The following is a 21,026-nucleotide window of genomic DNA, read 5'->3' as shown; positions in this document are numbered from 1 at the left end:
TAATTGTTTTTTTCTCATACATTTTCTAGAGAGTGGATATGCAACTATAACACTTGGTTCCTAAATGGAGTTTATTGCCTTGTTTCTCATAGTATGCTTTATGGGTACTAAAATTAAGTCTAATAAAATTTCAACATTGGATCATATATTTTTAATACCTTTTTTAATATGTGAATTCTATGATGGGACACGAAATACTATCAACTTATATTGCAAAATTCTCTTATGTGAGTCACAATACAATCTTGTGTGTTGGTGTTTGAAAACGTTACAAGTTTTCAATTACCTTGATGAGAACAAAACACATCTTGGGGCAGCTAACTCCCATTTTCAACATGCCCATTCAAACACCATGCCAACTATAAGGCATGACACTTCTTCTTCTTCAGGCTCTGCAAAACCTAGGTGGGTGAACCTCTTTAGATCTGACATATGGAGCCAATGTAATAAATATAATCAGGATCTATGATAGCAAATGAAACCCCTAATTCTTCTATGCTTAGCCAAGAGATCACAAGCATGAAATAGCTAAGAACATGACTCATGAAATTGGAAAGCTAAGTGTAGGTTTTACTTTGAATACCTTTCAACATAAAATGAAAATGATTTAAAAGATTGATGACAGCAAGACCCAAGTATGAGCAACAAAATTTAATGATCCTATCTGTGATCAATACCTTATCTATTGGGTAATTAAATGAATTTCAATCGTACATCTCATTGAAATCTATGACATAATCCCTACATCAAGATCCTTGATCTATCTTTCACCTTGTGAATAGACAATCTGCATCAAAAATGAATCTAATACTCAAACAATCCTTTCATGAAATCTGTAAAATCTTTGATAAACACCAACCAATTACATGGGTCTTTGTTCCATCAGCAAGATATTTCAATCAAATACATTCCTAAATGGAATGCAACCTAATCTATGGTCTTTGATCATAGACTAGAAAACCATACAGATCCATAAATAGGAGACAAGATTCAAATTGAATTTGGAAACCTTTACTTGATTTATTCATTCTCCTTGAAAATGAATACATGAGAGATGTATAGAAACTAACTCATAAATTATCTAATAGAATAGAACTATCTACATAAAACATGAAATTCTATTCAATACAATAGAGAAATGATGGGTGTGTGTGTTTCACAGCCTGAGCAGAGCTCTAAGAACTAGAAATAGAAAACCAACCAACAACCCCTTTTCAGAGAAGAAGAAATAATAAATATGGAGAAGACAATTCCCGGATTGAAATTATGACTGACATCTATCCCTTTGGAAATCCTTCCCAAGAAGATCAAAAACTTCTCTCTAACTTCTCCTTCTAATTGAAAATCAAATCTCATCATTTTTGCTCTCAAAGGCATAAAGAATCTTGGATATTTTGATTTGGAAAGGTAACTGACTTCTGATGTCAAAATTTAACTCAAAGTGAAAGGTGAAAATTAGTTATAAGACCTCAAAGGAAAAATAAAATTTTTGGATTAGCTTTCCTCCATACCCAAGATTCAACAAGCCTCCACATCTATCTTTTAACTACTCTTAATGATCAATGAAGAGTTTTGCATATTCTACTCCCAATATCCTAGATTCCACAAAATGGCCTATAGCACAAATTGGTGAACACCTATGTAGAATATGACTCCAGAAATAGAAAATTCAGCTCTTCTTGGTTCCAATGGTATATTGGAGCACATATCTAGCCTTCAGGAAATGCCCAAAATCTAAATTTGATAAATGCTCTTCTGCCTATAAAAGTTCAGGTCTGATGCACCTTTGAAAATTCAAAAAAATAAAATTTCTAAAGTTCAAACTTTATTATAAAGCCCTTTTAAAATTTAAAATTTTGAACGTGACTTCATTTCTCTAAGAAAATAATAAAATATTATTATTTTTTACTCTTCAACCTTTTTCTCATCCTTCCAATATGTGGTCAACCCTCTATTTGACCGATGCCATGTGGTGCTATTTGATTGGTCCACCTCTACATTAGATACCACATCAGCACCATTGGGACTCATGCCACATGTCGCAATCTTTCTTTCCCAGATTATTTATCTTCCTTGCATCTTCTTTTTGTGAGAATGTGGGCACCGTAGGATCTGCGACGTGGCAGCATCCTATGCCTTACATCCAAACTTGTTCCTCTGATGCCACATATCACTGTCTGATTGGTTGCTTGAACATGCATCTGCCACATCATTACTAGGCAGGCCCGCTACCATGTGTGGTTTTAACCAGTGAGCAACTTGATAATGCGAGAAAGTAAGGACCACAAGATGTGCCACATGGCACAATCCTGTGGTCCTTCCTTTGATTCTACCACATCATCACAGTTGTTTGCTTGTTTAAAACTCTTACTTTCTCCATGTCTACTGGCTGTCATCACATGTGTATTAGGACCCACCACAGAGCTTTACCTTTTAAGAAAGGCCTTTCTTCGAGACAACTAAGGGTATGTTTGCAATGGCATTTAAACAATATGAAAAGTAACCCTCGGAGGAATGTGGGATAATTGACATTGACCCCTCTTGCCAAGAACCTAGAGATGCTATCCTATTCACCTCTTTATCGATTTACCTCTGTTCTCAGATGTAGAGCTGCCATCCACATGATGCCTGAGCTTTTGAGTGGGGCTATCCTTTGTTCTTCCTTGTAAGGCATCTTTCATTGTTTTAGCATGGACTATCTTCTTTAATAGCATGGAGTTTCTTATTTTCTCTTAACTGGCATCTTTTCTAATGTCTAATCTGCTTGTTCTTCATGCCTCCCCTGTCCTCACACAAGTTCTCTCTTTTTGCAAAATGTGGGCTACTCCTTTTAACATTTGTGTTTCCTTAGATGTCTTATGTTTGTTCAACATCTATGGCTTCACTTCCTGGCAAACCCCTTTTCTTCATCCTTCACGTGACTCTCCTTTGTGAACAACTTCCTTTCCTTGGGGACTTTGGATGTGGAGTTCTTTTCTTAAAACATGGAAGACCCTCTTTACTAGCCAGCTACTCTACTTCTTTATACATGCCGACACCTGGGGGTGTGTGCATTCTTTATTTTTACTTTGATGTTTAACATATGCTCAAGCTTCATCATGTCAATCTCCAATAAGAACTACAATTGCTCCATGCCATTTTACTGATTTTCACTTCATTTCAAGAGTAGTAACAATTGTAATCACTACATTACAACATAGTCTTTATGCTACCATTGCAACTCCTTGAGCATGGTTACCAACTAAGAGCTAGTAACTCCCTTTTTTTAAACAAAATTTTGAACCCTATTTTCTAGCTCAACTTGGGTTTTACTCTTTGCACGTGTAGAATAAAATCTCATTTGGAGAGAAGAATGGAGAGAATAAGATTTTTTCTAAGTTGAATTCAAGCATATAAATTAATCCTACTAGTTTGAAACCAATCCGTTAACTCACTAGTAAATTTAGGCCTAATTTGTGATGCGAAAAGGTCTCAATTTCAACACAAGTTGGTCACTAAAGCCACCAAAGTCATCGTCAGACAAATTTGGTCGATTTTTTGCCACATTCATTGCGCGTCAGAATTTTGACTACATAAACATCGATTTACCGACACAAATTTCGTCCATTTCTCTATCCATCCTAAACTGTTATTTTCCCAATTTCGACATAAACTTGTCCAATTTTGAGTTGGAATTCTGATGACAAACCTTTAGCTTTCGATGTCGGAGCCATACTCATAATGCAAATGGTGCCAGTTTGGTGTCTCAATTGCAATGAAGATTGGTCGCAATTGAGACCAACATATGTCACAATTGAGATGCGTTGTCCCATGTTTTTTTAAAGCTTTGCTCTCATAGGAGCATTCAAAACTACACAAAACTTGATTATAAAGCGTAATTGCTTGATGCATGAGAGTCAAGGTATCATGCACATTTCTTGCTCCACACCATTGTTTCATTTGTCAAATGATTTATTTTATACAAAACAATGGGAAGGAGGAAGAAATGTGCACAATATCCTATTTCCACTAAGAAATTATGCTTTACAACTCAAATTTTGTGGAGTTTAGAAGGCTCCTATGAGAGCAAAGGCTTTGCAATAATTGGCAAAGCACGTCTAAATTTTGGTTCCTGCAAGGAAGAATAAAATTAGGAAATAATTATTTATTAGGAATGAAATCCAATAATTCCATCTATTTTTCAAATAGATAAACGTGACAAAAAAACTTAGAGTCCCAATCACATCATCATAAGAGTGCATATATAACTATAACTATAACTGTCTAAAACCAACATAATTTACAAATATCCACAATTAAAATATTATCCCTTGATGTTTTCTTTAATAATGCTCCAATGCCTTAGGGCATTCAGTTAAAAACTTCAAAATTAATGCTATCAAGTTAGATGTCATTTCATAGCCACCAAGGATAAGGTCCATAATAAGATTCAATATCTCTTCATCCATAATGTATATTAATGCTATCAAGTTAGTTGTTATATTAATAAGATTCAATATCTCTTCATCAATATACCTCTGGTTCTCGATGGAGACATGCTCCAATCAATAGGAAACATCATCATGAAGTAGGAGGTGAGGTTGAAGAATTTTATGGAGGCATTCGGAAGTTAATTACAAAGGAAGAGATTTTAGCTTGGAAGAAGTTGTGGCCAAAAGAATCGCTAGAATGATTGATTGTTGCATTAGAATTATCTTCATTTAACATTAAAGCTGCATGCATATTGGAATGGCTGACATCATCATTAAGTGCATTTGATGATAGCACATTTGTTTAGGATATACATAGAGAATGTCAAGAGTGTTGTTGACAACTTTTGTATTTCTTTTGGCTTTAACATTGATGACTGTGTTCCAACTATTTTGGGCTAATGTTTGCTTCACAAATGGCCGATGTATATGAATCTTGTGCCAATAGAATGAATTTTGTTGAAGTTAACCATAATGTATACATATATTTGTAATCATTATAGTCAGGATGACAACTGTTGTAGTTCACTTGCCCATTGAAGAGTTGATTTTTTTATGATGGCACAACAAAATGTTCTGAACCATGGATTGCTTATCCTAAAATTCTTTCATCATCTTCCAAAACTGATCAATAATAATGCAATATATTGTAGTATTAATTGTTTAAATTATTCTTGCAAATGAGGAACTTAATATAATTTGATTGAGCAACCTTACATTTTGTACGTTGCCATTTTGTATTATACCTCAAACAAAAAAATGATGGTGCCATGTGATCAAGATAGAAAAAATCTCTATGGAATGTACAAACCTTGGCACTAGACTTCTTCTCCATCTACGAGGCATTCAATGCTAGAGACAGAACCTTGTATCTACTCCACAAATAATGTGCTTACTAAAGTTGCTGCTGTAGAAAGTTCTCATAGGTTAGTTCTAATCAGGTCTGGTGAATAATATGTGAAAACATCAATACAACCAAGGCACTAATTTTGCCCCATTTTCCTCATGTATGAGAGCCTTGAAGAGAAGCTCGGATAAAATAAATTAGTCATATGGATTAACTTAATAGTAGCAAAACTGAAGAGAAAAATTGTTGGTGGTGAACTACTTAAGCAGCAAATACAAGAAAAAGATTGGTTGCAATGTATGGGCTATCCTAAGTGGCAGAAATGGTCATAGTACAGTGAAGTTCACAATTTCAATTAATGTAATTTGTAATTAAAAAGAAATTTCACTGTATGGAAATATGAGGGCTTCTTTTACAAACTTCTTTTCATTTATAAGAATTTTAAGAAACTTTTTTTGTCAAATTTTAAACCAAAAGGATTGCATTGAGCTAATGTTTGAAACTCTACCAAGAGGAAATTGAACTAAGGCATCCAAATCTTAACACATTATATTATAACAATTTCATAGTTAAGAGTTGTGCTTGTAGAAAACATCCAAATCTTATCTGGTGGGTGCCTCTCATATTAAATTTTAAAATTATTGTTTTCTAGTTCAACATGGAATGACCTGATAAGTAGGAGATGATTTCCACAGCTAGTCAAATTGTGATGTGAATATCAGGATTTAACTATGTGATTTTTGAGTCAAACTCGATGACCCATGTTTCATGAGTAGTGATTCAACATGAATCCATCTCTCATGAGAATAAATGGAACAATTAGCACTCATTGGATCTAGGTGATGCTCACAGGGGTGAAGCACCGGGACTTCCCGGGAGGTCACCCATCCCAGTACTACTCTAGCCTGAGCGCGCTTAACTACGGAGTTTCCTCCACAGTTAAACCCAAAGCTTGCAACCCCATTTGCAAAACCTTCACCAAGTGTTGTGCCTTATGAACCATTCATTAGAAAGCCCCTTAAGCTCATCAATTGATAAGTAGGAGATGATTTCCACAGCTAGTCAAATTGTGATGTGAATATCAGGATTTAACTGTGTGATTTTTGAGTCAAACTCGATGACCCATGTTTCATGAGTAGTGATTCAACATGAATCCATCTCTCATGAGAATAAATGGAACACTTAGCACTCATTGGATCTAGGTGATGCTCACAGGGGTGAAGCACCGGGACTTCCCGGGAGGTCACCCATCCCAGTACTACTCCAGCCTGAGCGCGCTTAACTACGGAGTTTCCTCCACAGTTAAACCCAAAGCTTGCAACCCCATTTGCAAAACCTTCACCAAGTGTTGTGCCTTATGAACCATTCATTAGAAAGCCCCTTAAGCTCATCAATTGATAAGTAGGAGATGATTTCCACAGCTAGTCAAATTGTGATGTGAATATCAGGATTTAACTGTGTGATTTTTGAGTCAAACTCGATGACCCATGTTTCATGAGTAGTGATTCAACATGAATCCATCTCTCATGAGAATAAATGGAACAATTAGCACTCATTGGATCTAGGTGATGCTCACAGGGGTGAAGCACCGGGACTTCCCGGGAGGTCACCCATCCCAGTACTACTCCAGCCTGAGCGCGCTTAACTACGGAGTTTCCTCCACAGTTAAACCCAAAGCTTGCAACCCCATTTGCAAAACCTTCACCAAGTGTTGTGCCTTATGAACCATTCATTAGAAAGCCCCTTAAGCTCATCAATTGATAAGTAGGAGATGATTTCCACAGCTAGTCAAATTGTGATGTGAATATCAGGATTTAACTGTGTGATTTTTGAGTCAAACTCGATGACCCATGTTTCATGAGTAGTGATTCAACATGAATCCATCTCTCATGAGAATAAATGGAACACTTAGCACTCATTGGATCTAGGTGATGCTCACAGGGGTGAAGCACCGGGACTTCCCGGGAGGTCACCCATCCCAGTACTACTCCAGCCTGAGCGCGCTTAACTACGGAGTTTCCTCCACAGTTAAACCCAAAGCTTGCAACCCCATTTGCAAAACCTTCACCAAGTGTTGTGCCTTATGAACCATTCATTAGAAAGCCCCTTAAGCTCATCAATTGATAAGTAGGAGATGATTTCCACAGCTAGTCAAATTGTGATGTGAATATCAGGATTTAACTGTGTGATTTTTGAGTCAAACTCGATGACCCATGTTTCATGAGTAGTGATTCAACATGAATCCATCTCTCATGAGAATAAATGGAACACTTAGCACTCATTGGATCTAGGTGATGCTCACAGGGGTGAAGCACCGGGACTTCCCGGGAGGTCACCCATCCCAGTACTACTCCAGCCTGAGCGCGCTTAACTACGGAGTTTCCTCCACAGTTAAACCCAAAGCTTGCAACCCCATTTGCAAAACCTTCACCAAGTGTTGTGCCTTATGAACCATTCATTAGAAAGCCCCTTAAGCTCATCAATTGATAAGTAGGAGATGATTTCCACAGCTAGTCAAATTGTGATGTGAATATCAGGATTTAACTGTGTGATTTTTGAGTCAAACTCGATGACCCATGTTTCATGAGTAGTGATTCAACATGAATCCATCTCTCATGAGAATAAATGGAACACTTAGCACTCATTGGATCTAGGTGATGCACTCATGGAATGACCTTTCATGTTGGTTAGTCTATTAACCCTAACTCATCTCATCTAGGTCATATCAGATCTTGATAAAGGCTAGTTTGCAGCAATTTAACTTCTAATAGCTAGTTTGTAAAAGTAGTTAAAATAACTTGTTAGTAATACAATTATCTTCATAAGGAGGTCTAATTTGCATTCTCAGTACAACACTCACCCAAATATGCTTTCAAAAGGTATTTAAGCAACAATTAGATCTTGAAAAAATTAGATATGAAAGTGGAAATGATAATCAGGTCATGTAGCTCTTCTTCATCTCGTTTGTGCTTGTTTTCCTTAAATTTTTCGTGAAGATTTGCAATGTACTTATCAAATATCTCCCAATAGAAGCTTTCATCACTAATTGCTTTGAATATTCATATCCATTATATTTATAGCTACTACAAGTGTAAGGTACATGATAACTACCTTTAATTACTCACAATAAGATTAATTCCTGATAGTGGCTCTTTTACCTGTATGCTTCCACATCTTTGAGAAAAGGTGTGCAATCCTCCCATTCTGAGGAAGCAATGATTTCCTAAAATGGAAAAACAATATATAACTAATTTATTGTTACATAGATAGAAATTCATTTATGATAAGAATAGAAATTCATTCATATTCAGGATTTTTAATGTACAAAACTCTGTGAAATTTTACTCTAGGTGTAAAAGTAGTAGAGGAAAAAGAGACTGCATTAGAAGGATTTTTTCCAAAATGAATAATGTAAACCTTCAGAGAATAAAGCAAAGCCATGAAATCATTTGCCAGCCTTTCCCTCCTTTTTGCTTCTTTATCTTCCTTTTCCTTTACTTGTTCAATCACTTCTTCAAACACAAGCTGTAAGCAATACACAGGATGTCAGTAAGACCTAACAAAATCATATATCCCAAAAAAACTTGCATTGCTTTCAACATTTGCAATTGCTTCAGTTTAACCTAATAAAAATCCATTATCCACTAATGAGAACAGACTAATGCATTTGTGATAGCGATTAACTTCCAGCAACTACTTACCAGTGCAAATGAGTCAAAACATAATATAGTTGATGCAATGATCGAATCAGTTAGGAACCAGAGTCATATGGAACATAAGGATAAGATCCTTGTTTGTATAAATAGTAGTTACTAGGAACATAACAATATGTAACAACATTGTTCAAATGCAGATATCAAATACTTTTATTGTGAAGTCTTCTGTAGCTGAGACAAAAAATCTAAAAATGTAACTAGAACAAAACTTAAGATTTGTTTCAGATGCAGTAGCCAATTCATATAGTTCCCCAATGGAGGCTTCAAACTTGTCAAGAGTCCATGCTGATGTTACTGCGAGCTACAATCATTACATCAAAAAGATTATAATATATTTTACATCCAATGGAAAATATTAAAGCACAAAAGGCACACCTTTCCTGACTTCATAGCATCTTTTATGTTTGATTTGTCCTCCTAGTACTGCCAAAGATACATATTCAAAAAATGGTTACATCAAAGGAATCAGACATACATTGCCTTGAGTAATAATGATTGCAAGCCTGATTGTGAAAGTGCAATTAAATCCTGCAATCAAATTATTAAAATATATGCAACTTTCTTACCTGCTTTTTCATCCCTTCTACAACATCTTCAAAAAAATCCTTGGGTGGTGAACCAAATGTATTTGAAGTAGGCGCTTTGCTTTATGATCCTCCAGTTCGTTGCTTTATCAAAGAACTAGAGGATCATAAAGCAAAGAGCCTGCTTCAAATGAAGTGTGTCTTTGCTATAAGCAGGCCAGTTGCTTTATGATCCTCCAGCAATCTTTGAAATTCATCCCAGTTTTTATGTTCTTTTTGGCACAGTTCTTCCTGCATTTAAAAATATTCAAGTCATTCCAATATACAAAAATAAGACAGATGAAAACTATGGAAGCACACTACACTCTCATTCTAGACAAACTTTTGAATCGTTTGTACTTCTTCCTCCTCCAAATCATATATAACATGTCAAAATTTTAGTATGTTCTTAGGTCATTAGGTATGACAGCTTTTGGAAAGATAAGTTGCCCATAACCAAAGCCATTATCCACATAATGACAACAAACTATTCATCAATCAAGATAAAAACCAAACAGCTTTCCAAACACAGGCATTTCACAACTATGCCATCTCCAGTGCACCTTCCAAATTTGAGTACAACAATATGGGTTCTAAGATTACACCAAAAGTAGGTCCAAAGAGAAATTCAGATAAATTCGCAAGTTAACATGTGTATTCAACACAAGATCACAATTTCCTACAGGCAAGACTTTAAGATAGAAAAAAAAAGAATGTGAATTTGAGATTTGCTGGGATACCTTGCAAAGTCATTACAATTTCAGAGATTCCTGACTTCAAAATTCATAAAAGAAATGGAATAATGTTTTAAGGAAGATCAATTGGGGTTATAAAACCCAAGCATGAAATTGAGGAATAGGACAAAGAATGAAATGTCATTAGTTTATCAATCTAATTTCGTGTTCATGTTTTCTGCTCACCATAACCTTCCTACCCATCTCAAATATTATAATGTGAGAAAATGCCAAAAACTCACCTTGGTTGAGCAACTTGTCCACCCTTTTTATTCCCTCCACTGTTGAAAGAACTAAGATATATCAACAAATTAAGTGTTAGTGAAACTACTTGAACAAATGAAAGGGAAAAGTTAACAAATTTTGTACAATCTAAGGGATTTATTGTGAATTAAGTAGACTTTGAGATCATTTGATTTCTAACATATGATAATAGATCACACTATTGAAACATTGATATAACAAGCATACAATATATTGAAAAATAACAACAAAAAGCATTACATATTGTAAAAACAATAATATGTACCAGAGATACAAGGGATGAGGATGCCATCTCCTATAACCATACAAGTCCCCACAAGGGCTAGTATTAAAAAACATCTCTTGGCAAAGTTACTTTGTTCAAGAGCTTCCTTTATCCTAATGGCTCTATTGGGTTGTATACCTGCAACTTCAAGTGTATATGAGGAGAGTTTCCTATCTTCTTCCTGGCGATTGGGTATCATGCTGACATTTGCATGGTGGCAAATCAAAGAATAAAGAGAAAATATTCCACCTGCAAAAGAAACCGTCCCTTTAAACTTAGAACACATGTTTTTAGATCAAAAAGATCAAACTTTGACCTAAAAACAAAGTGAAACTAGAGTTGTTATAATCTTACCATCTCAATTATCATTGGCCCACAATACAATGAAGACATATTTGATGAGGGGCAAAAGAGTGAGAGAATATATGATCAAAGAAAAAGCCCCAAGAACATCATCAGGATGTTTGATGCCATCAGGAAAAGTACTCACATACACATAAAGTGGTGATGTTCCTATGTCCCCATAAACCACACCAATACTCTGAAATGCCAATTGCACAATTGTAGCCATGCTCAACATTTGAGAAACAGGATTTGTCATAAAGAGATGTTAGAATAGTTACTAAAATGGTCATAAATTATGTTGTTATAGTAAAAGAATACTTTAACTTGAGAGAAAAAAACTATACAATATTAAAACATGATATCGTGCTTTAAAAACTAAAAAGGTACCTGTAACGAAGAACTTTATTTTGACTTGCTAATTGGCTGTCACTATTAACTATAAGCTTATCTTTAAATTTTGAGCTTCACTTGGTTTCGAGAATAGTTAAATATTCTCTACTTAACAGGGCCAACCACGTGAAGGTGGAAGCTCATTTGACCCCTCCCCCCCCCCCCAACATCACTCTAAATTCCCCATTAACATTTAATAACATTCAATTCATCCATTTTTGAAATAGAACATTCAATCATTATAATCACATGATAACATTCATTAACACATAAAATTCATAAACACACAACATTAAAACAAGTATTTTAACACATAAATTCATTAAAAAAAGTATTTTTACAGCTACAAAGGAGGAATCGAGAGCATTATAAATAATGAAGAAGAAACTTAAATCCATACAACTTCACCTCTATTTACAATTTGACCTTTCTGCAAGTGAAATATGACAATATACAAAATTTCCAATCACATTTTCACTTAAAAAAGAACACCAAATATACCTTTCCTACAACATCTTCTTCAAATTCTTCACTATCAGATTCTTCAGAACTACAAGCTCCTATGCAAAAAAAAGATGAGATGTACTAAGTAATTTTTGATGGGCAATATTTAAACAAATCGACTATCAAAAAAACAATTTATGAAATTTAGTTGCTTTATTATGTACTGAAGACTTGGCAAGATGTTCCCAAGTCTATCTATAGAATGCCTATCTGCATGGTTGTTTGCAAATAGTCTAGTATGGTGCCACTTTTGAACAAAAACAAATGTTATTGGGGCCTTAAATTCATTGACTGTGATTTTAAGAAAAATCTATGGCGAGACTTATTTTTCAGATGCATGATCAGAAACAATTTCCACATTAAAAAGTTTTATGAGAATTCCTAGGTTCAACAGCTATGTCTTTTCTAGGGCTTATATCATCTCTTTTTTTGAGCTTATGCAAGTGACAAAGTATGAGAAGGGTAAACTTTAGCAATGGCTATTTCTTTTGTTATTATTCCATTGTTTATTATTTTTCTTATCTCATATCTATGTTTATTTTACATTTTTTCATTTCCACGTAAATTGTGGCCTAAGGGGCCACACCTTTTTATATTGATTTAAGAAAAAAGATCACACATAAGGGTGCATCTATAGCTAACTACTTAACATCTAGAATCATATTAACAAAAAGGTTCATATTCATTCTCAAACATATTAAATTGTACATCAGCATAGCCACCAAGGCTAGCCTCCAAGAGCAATCTAGAAAATTTCCATTATTCAGAAGGGTGACAAGAATCATAGTACATCTTGCAAAAATCATTTTCCAGATCGATACATAGGCTTTCTCAAGGGTATAGACAATAGCCCAAGCTTCCATCTAATTTTTAGAATGAGTACTTAATGAAGTAGAAAAGAAAAACTAAACAAGGCTTAAAGTTCCACTACTAGTACCACCCATTCCTATTGGACGTGGATTACTCCTTCAAAACCCATCTATATTGATTTTGAGGAAATCATTTGGGAGGGGAGACACTAACCTAAATGGTTCACTTTCTTGACTTGCTGAACTCTGGGACCAAACCTATTTTTTGAAGAAAGAGAAAAGCATTGATCCAAGTGATTAGCAATGTGGAGATCCAAATGAACAGTTGACTGAGATAGCTCTTGTTTTGACAGACCACTCTCTCATGAAATCTCATTCATATTGTAATCTTGCATGATCTTATCATAGCAAAGGTGATTATGAAATTGCTGGCCGCTACTACTATTTGGCACCCTCAAATTACATGTTACGCTTTCATGTTGGTGTTGCCATTCAGAAGTTTTCAACTTCAACACTTCAAAAGCAAAAATGTACTGCTGATGAGGTTATGAAAATGTCACCTATGCAAATAAATGTTACTTAGATAGATGTCGGTTATGACATCTTGTACATATGTTACTTATTCTAGTGTCACTTAATCAGTATCGCTTTTAAAATTTGTAAAACTAATATTGTTCTTTAAACTTACTCTTTTGTTGGTTTAGAGTCAACAATTTATTTTTTAAAATTAAATATTTATATTTATATTGGAAAAGCTAGAAATGAATAGTTATTGATTTAACTCAATTTATAATTGTTATTTAAATATTTCTTAAAATAACATAATCCTTAATCTTTTTTTTAATTCTCTTCCAACTATTTCTATTTAGTGCCTATCATGTTTATGTGCATGTTTTTTATGTGTTTTGGATAATAAGTCTAATTTAATTTGTCTATGGACTAAGACCTTAAATTATTGAGCTTCTCTTTGTTTTGTGAAAACTATAGCATTCTCTACTTAATAGGGCCAACCACAAGAAGGTGGAAGCTCGTCATGGCCCCTCCTAGGAGTCTCTTATGACCCTTTACGACATCTTAAGATCTCTAAGATTTATTCTTAGGGATCGTAAATGGTTGTAAAGGGTCATAAGAGATCTTAGGACACAACAACTAAGAAATATAATTGTAAGCATCATGGTCACATTTTTTTGGAATCAATGTAATTGAGTTGTATACCCAAGCGACGAAGTGCATCTAGAAAATGAAACTACAACCTATTAGGATTGAGACAAACCTTATAAAACAAAAGCAACTAGGAATGATCACTTGCCAATATCTATTAAAAAGATTTGTGGGAGGACCTTGTATTCATTAGCTAGGAATGATTGCCTGCCAATAGTTGTTGAATACATTTGTTGGAGGACCTTGTATTCATTAGCTACAGATGTATTCGGCAACTGTTGGCAAGCGATCATTCTTACAGATGAATTAGACTTGGAATCAAAGGTGTGGAAGTTCCTTTGCATTGCTTGGGTACACAACCCAATTACGTTTCCAAAAAAATGTGACCATGATGCCTACAATTATGTTTCTTAGCTATTGTGAAATCTACATATTTGATAGGAGAAGCATTTGAAGTTTATGCTCTGAATCCACTAAATAGGGTCAAGATTTGATTTGGGAATGTTGGTCAGATGATCTGAGAGAAAGAATGGATAGACAAATGGAGAGAGAGATAATAAAAGTTGTAGAAAGAGCCATTCCATTTGTAGGATGCCACCATCCTTTTGGTAGATCAAAGGAAAACATGGTAAGGACTATAATACACATTGTCCTCAAGAATATTATCTAGGAGTCTTTCTATCACTTGTATTGTCTCTCTCTCCATCTGTCTCTCAACTCTTTCTCTCAAATCATTAGACCATACTATTTAATCTTGCCACATCTACATGACACTGAAAAAGAAAATCTTTTGTACAGGCTAATATTGTTCAAGTTTCCTGATTATGTGGATGCATATCTATGACTTGCAGCCATGGCCCAGGCTTGAAATGAGATCCAACTAAGCCTAGAATTGATTGGGGAGGCACTTAAGGTGGATAAAACCTCAGTAAATGCTATTACCATGCTTGGAAACCTGGAACTGAAAATAGATGACTGGTTTAAAGAAAAAGAAACAATTAAAGCTGCACAAAATGTATTAGATGGTATGGATGCTTATGCTGACATTAATTCTCTTGGAAATTAGAATTATTTTGTAGCTTCACACAATGAGAAGAAGGATCCAGATGCGGAGGGAATACATCTTGATAAGGCTAGGGAACTGTATTGTAAAGTGTTGGCTTAGAGACCTAGAAATGTCTATGCTGCAAATGGGGCAGGCATTGTGCTAGCCGAAAGGTGTCATTTTGATATTGCAAAGGAAATTTTCACACAGGTTCAAGAAGCTACAGTAGGAAAAATCTTTGTTCAGATGCCTAATGTGTGGGTGAATCTAGCACATGTTTACTTTGCACAAGGACAGTTTGGGCTTGCAGTGAAAATGTATCAAAATTGTTTGAGGAAATTCTATTTTGGCACTGACACCCAAATTTATTATATTTAGCTTGATCACATTATGAAGCAGAACAGTGGCAAGATTGTAAAAGAACATTATTAAGAGAAATACATTTGGCACCCTCAAATTACATGTTACGCTTTGATGTTGGTGTTTCCATGCAGAAGTTTTCAAGTTCAACACTTCAAAAGAAAAAACATACTACTGATGAGGTTCATCAAGCAGTGTCTGAATTAAAGAATGCACTCCATATGTTTAGACAACTATCAGTAGTGCCAAGCCCTCATACACATGGCTTTGATGAGAAGAAGATAGATTTGCATGTGGACTACTGTAAACACTTGCTTGATACTATCAAAGTTCATAGAGAAGCAACAGAACGCGAAGACTAGCAAAGCCGTCAAAAGCTAGAAGTAACATGCCAACTTGTCCTAGCTGATGAGGCAAAATGGAAAGGAGAAAGAAAGAAGAAGAATTGTGGTGGGTGATGCAACAAGAGGAGCAATTTGAACGTGTGAAAGAATTATGGAAGAGTGAGTGTAAGGACAGGGATGATGATGATTATGAGGCTGGTCAGTTTGAAAAGAAAAGAAAGAAGGAAAAGAAGAAAAAGAAGAAGGATAAGGATCACAAGGCTTATGATTCTAATATGGAGGAACCTGATATTGCCATGGAAAATGAGGCAAATTATATGAGTGATAAGGCAGAAGCTGATACGAAAAATGCCCAAGATCTTCTTGCAGGTGTAGGTCTAGAAGACTCTAATGATGGTGAGACAAATTCTCTAGTTTCAGCAAAATCACGAAGGAGACGTGCATACACTAATCCTGAAGATGAAGAACCCTTATAGAAATAGAGTTTGAGAGAAGAAAATACTTTTGATGATGATTTCTAGGCTTCCTGAGGATTAACTAAATAGATTCCAAGAGAAGATGATGCATAGAGTGATGATGGATAAGCTACCTAAACATTTAGTCAATCAAACATGCCTTGTCCCTTTCGAATCTATTTGACATTGTTCCAAGTCAAAAACATCAATTGAATCATCTGTATGGAATCTTTTCTTTTTTTCCATTTATTGTTTTATATGGGCAACCTATTCTTGTCCTTATTCTAGAACATTTTCTGTGTTCTTCAATGTATATGCTTTATCTTCCTATCAGATTCTAGATTAGAAGAACACACAATTGAAAATAGATTATCTATTTTATTGAGGTTTAACCTAACAGATTCCAAGATAAGATGATGCATACGATGACGATGGATAAGATACCTCAAAGTTTAGTCAATCAAATATGCTTTGTCCCCTCCAAATCTGTTTGACGTAATTAAATGAGATCTATTCAAAAAGCCTCAAACGAATCATTTGTAGGGCATCTTTACATTTTTTCTATTTATTGTTTTTATGGCAGCCTATACTTGTCCTTTTTTTTTTTATCATTTTTTGCGTACTTCAATGTATATGCTTTATCTTTTTATCAGAGTAACAAGTAGTTGGTGTTGTTGTTTCTATTAGTGTGAATTATGCAAAGTAGCCAATTGTGTTTGATAAGAAACTCAGTGTCAATTCAAATGACATCCATTTCAAAGGAAGAAGACCATAATCTATTTTTTCAAGCACTTTTTCTTGATGTGATAAATCGGTAGATATAAATAGAAACTAAACTTTGATCAAATTAGTACATACAGTTTGAACCTACAAGACTTTTATCTAATTCATCAATTGTAGCGATATTAATCATACCATAATAGAATAAGACTGAAAAAATAAATTAAAAATTACAATTTTCATACCAGCACTTTTCATGGTGATCCACAAGAATCACCAAATGCATTGCAGAATAAAAATGTAAACATATTCATACTCTTCAAAAGTTTTCAATTGCTTCCATCTAATTAGTTTCATAAAAAAAATTCTATGAATCCAAAGTTCTGAATCAGCAAGACAAAAGATTTTTAACACAATGTATGAGTTAGAGCTTCAACAGAAGATTTAATTCTAACAATTAAGCAACATATATACATTCCGATTTTATACAACAGAAAGAAGGCAAGATTAGAAGGAGTTTAAGCTTCTATGTGCACGATCGTAGCAAGAATGAAAGAAATTTTGTTCATGTAGATTTCATTTTTTTTTGTCACTCATAGAGATAAGTCGAAGTCTTGTTTCAAAGTGCAATCCTACAAGAACGGGGTCTAAAATATAGGAGAAGAAGTAAAAGAGAACCACATATTGGAGATATTACATGAATAACTAAAAAAAAAAGTGTATGAGTTTTCAAACACTTGCAGACATACATGATAGTAACCAGACCTAAATAGCTATACTCATGAAATGCCAACAAAAATATCTAGTGAGAAGTCTCTAAGAAAATGAAACTTGATTTCTAACATTTGAGATACTTGCATGTGAGTTACAAATTGAAATCTTCTATAGGAAAAAAAAGTTAGGTTCAACAATAATAACAAATTTTCAGAACCCCATGATTTTCTTCCAACTCCTACAATGAAGATGGAAGAATTATATGCAAAGAATAGAAAGGAAAGACATAACTTTTTCTATGGAGGAAATAACCCACTATATACCTTTAAAATGGTGAAGAATGCCCAAATGTTTAGTAGGAAAAGCCGCGGATTCTACTCCAAACATAAAAATGAAATGCTACAGGAAGATGATAAGGGGTTTGTTATTATAAAGGTCTGAAAGTAACAGGATACCATATTCTCATTACTCAAACATAGTTACCTTCATATAAAAATTATGGAGAATATGGCGAAAAGCTCTAAAAAATAGTGGCAAAATCATCCAAAAAAAATTCTAGGAAACGGCATGAAGGCTCAGTAAAAGAATCAGTGATTATGTTCAAACCCTAAGGAGAGGCTCTTTGTATTTGAAGTTTTCATATTCCAAAATATTGAATGGTGAAAATGATTCATTTAGGGTTGAAAAAACACAACATAAATGCTCCTTAATTCCTTTTTCATAAATTTAGGAGTTTGAGTGCATTGATGGGATTTTATTTTTTCCAAGTCCATGTTAATAACACAAACTGTGGGTGTTTAGTGGGGTCTTAATTTTATGTCCTTAGAAAATGCCTCAATTGCTAAGTGCACCCAGCTACACTCAAAGTTGATTAAAGGAGCAGACGAGCAGCTAAATACAAGAGAAATGTAGTGAAAGCTACCCATACAACAAATAGAGATGAAGCTTATTGAAGAGGTTCCCATCTCACGCATAGATTAAAGACAGAGAGTAGGCCAATGAAGAAATTCATGCAAGTGATAGAAAGCTATGGCCATTGTGGGAGATTTCAAGGTGCCAACAAAGAGAAGCCGCGTTAAGAATGTAGCAGGCATTGAAAGGGAGAAACAAGCTAGCTAGGGGAGGCATTTCCGTAGCAAAGAGTAGCCGACAAAAAGTTTAAACACCTTTTCTAAATGGGAAGTCAAAGAGAAGAGCAAAAATGCCCATAACATGAATGATCAATACATAGCAATAACTTGCAACAAAGTTTAATGCACCCGTGCCCTTGTGCCCTTGTGCCCTTATGCCCTTTTCGTGCAAATGTTGACGCAGACTCCAGCGCAAATGAAATGTGAATTACATTTTTGCCTTTTTCTTTTTCTTTTATGCTGCCATTTTGGTCGCAATTCCAACCAAAGTAATTTGTCACAATTGCGACCAACACAGGCTAGTTATTAAAAAAAAAAAAAAAAATTGCTTTATAACGTGACCAACCAAAGCATTTTAAAAACTTGGTCACAAATTTTGGTTGCCATTTAGGGTTAAATCCACTAGTGACTCTAAGAAAAGATGAAAAAGATGAAGCTTTTCTTTTAAACATATTCATAGCATCTATCCATTGTTTATGCATTGCTTATAATGACGCAAGAACAACATCTTGAAGTTTCTCAAAACTTGACATTTGCAATACAAATTGAAACACCTCTTCATTCCATTTCCAGAATATAAATATGTTGATAAGAAGATAGTGCACTCCAAGTTTCATATCTGACACCCCCTCAACTCATGGTCTAGAGAAGTTTAGTCGGGCCCCAAAGTGGGTCCGACTAAAAAAAAAAAAAATTCTTCTAAACACCTGAATTGTAAAACTGACCCATTCACTACCTGATATTGATTCAAAAAAAATTCGATCACTGAATTAGCATTTGAAACTCATTTTATCCTTTCTTGCAAATTGTCAACTTTGTGCCAGGAGGTCCGTTGACTTGCCTTAAAAACTGACCCGGATTACTGACCAGACTCTGAAACCTGACACACTGAATCTCTGTTTTATATACTTTCACTCAGTCAGGTCTCATCTCATGATGAGTTCATGGTCAAAATATATTCATTGTCAAATTTGACCTTTCAGAACTACCTGCAAGTAAACACGTTAGAAAGAAATAAGTTGGGTTTCGATTTGGCTTTGAAAACTGGGCAAATGAGCACATGGGGAAACAAAAATTGGAGAACTCATTCTCTATCATGAGGACATTCTGGATCTACAATTTAGGCTCATAATGAATAACTGGGTGCAAATGGCAGACGTTCAAAGTAGGGTACTTGGATTTGCAGACAAGAAACAATGACAAGATAATGATTTTTTGCAAATGGAATGACCTGGAAAAGTGTGCAAACAGATTCGTCAAGACTTAAAAACTGGCACACTTGGAGTATTTTTAGTATAGAACATAGGGAAACAAACCATTCAATCTCACCTATCATGAATCAGGAGATATGATGTCATGAATAGGGGTTCCAATCAATCTGCAAATACTAACACTAGTAAAACTTTAGAAATTCCATTTGGAATCACGTTTGAAAACTTATCAAATGGATTTGTCATAAGCTGAAACTTGAAACATAATAAGTCTCTGACCTCTAGAATATAACGTAAAAGGAATTTAAGCATTTAGGTCAACTGGTCAAAATTTATAACATGTCAAACAGGGCTTCCTAGAAATGTGTAACTTGCAAAAGCATGAAAATAGTAACTGACCAACTTTGAGGGATTCAAAACCTAGTCAGATGGACTCAAAACAACTCAAAATCTGAAACATATGTTCTTAGGTATGGACACTAGGCACTCCCAAATTGGAAATTCGCAAAACCTTTTTGGATGTGAGATATTCAATGGCAAACACATGCTCCTGTCATTGTTTGACACTTAGGGTAAAATGAAAATTTGGGATTTGCTCAAAACAAGACTTTACAGAATGGCTCAGAACAACAAATTATCCCCACGGAACACTTAAACACACTGAATGAAGGGTGTTAGAAACATTAAACACCTTAGGGGCCTCAAAGGTATGATCAAGTACAATCAGGTACACATGCATTTATGAGGCTTAAATTTTCTCAAAAGTGCTCAAAATTTGGACTACAATTTTGAGCACCAACAATGAATCTATCTAGGGATGCATGCCCCTTGTGGGCATGGAAAGATTTTAGATCTATGGGAGAAGCAAACCACACACTTGACTTCAAAAGCTTCCTCTCGAACAACTTTATTTAAAACTAGGAAACTACTACAACTACCAAGATTATGTACACACGATGGCCTCGGGCCACTAAACTTCA

General features: G+C 34.9%; 1 pseudogene; it reads left to right on the top strand.

The window, feature by feature from the left end:
* Positions 1 to 15,834, top strand: part of LOC149542167 (protein CTR9 homolog pseudogene) — a 146,853-nt pseudogene extending 131,019 nt beyond the window's left edge.
* Positions 15,835 to 21,026: the final 5,192 nt, after the last annotated feature.

This window comes from Cupressus sempervirens, chromosome 8, assembly GCF_028749045.1.
Source record: "Cupressus sempervirens isolate cs-2001-9-10 chromosome 8, ASM2874904v1, whole genome shotgun sequence".
NCBI lineage: Eukaryota > Viridiplantae > Streptophyta > Pinopsida > Cupressales > Cupressaceae > Cupressus > Cupressus sempervirens.
Note: the sequence above shows the minus strand (reverse complement) of the source record. Positions and strands in the feature narration are given on the sequence as shown.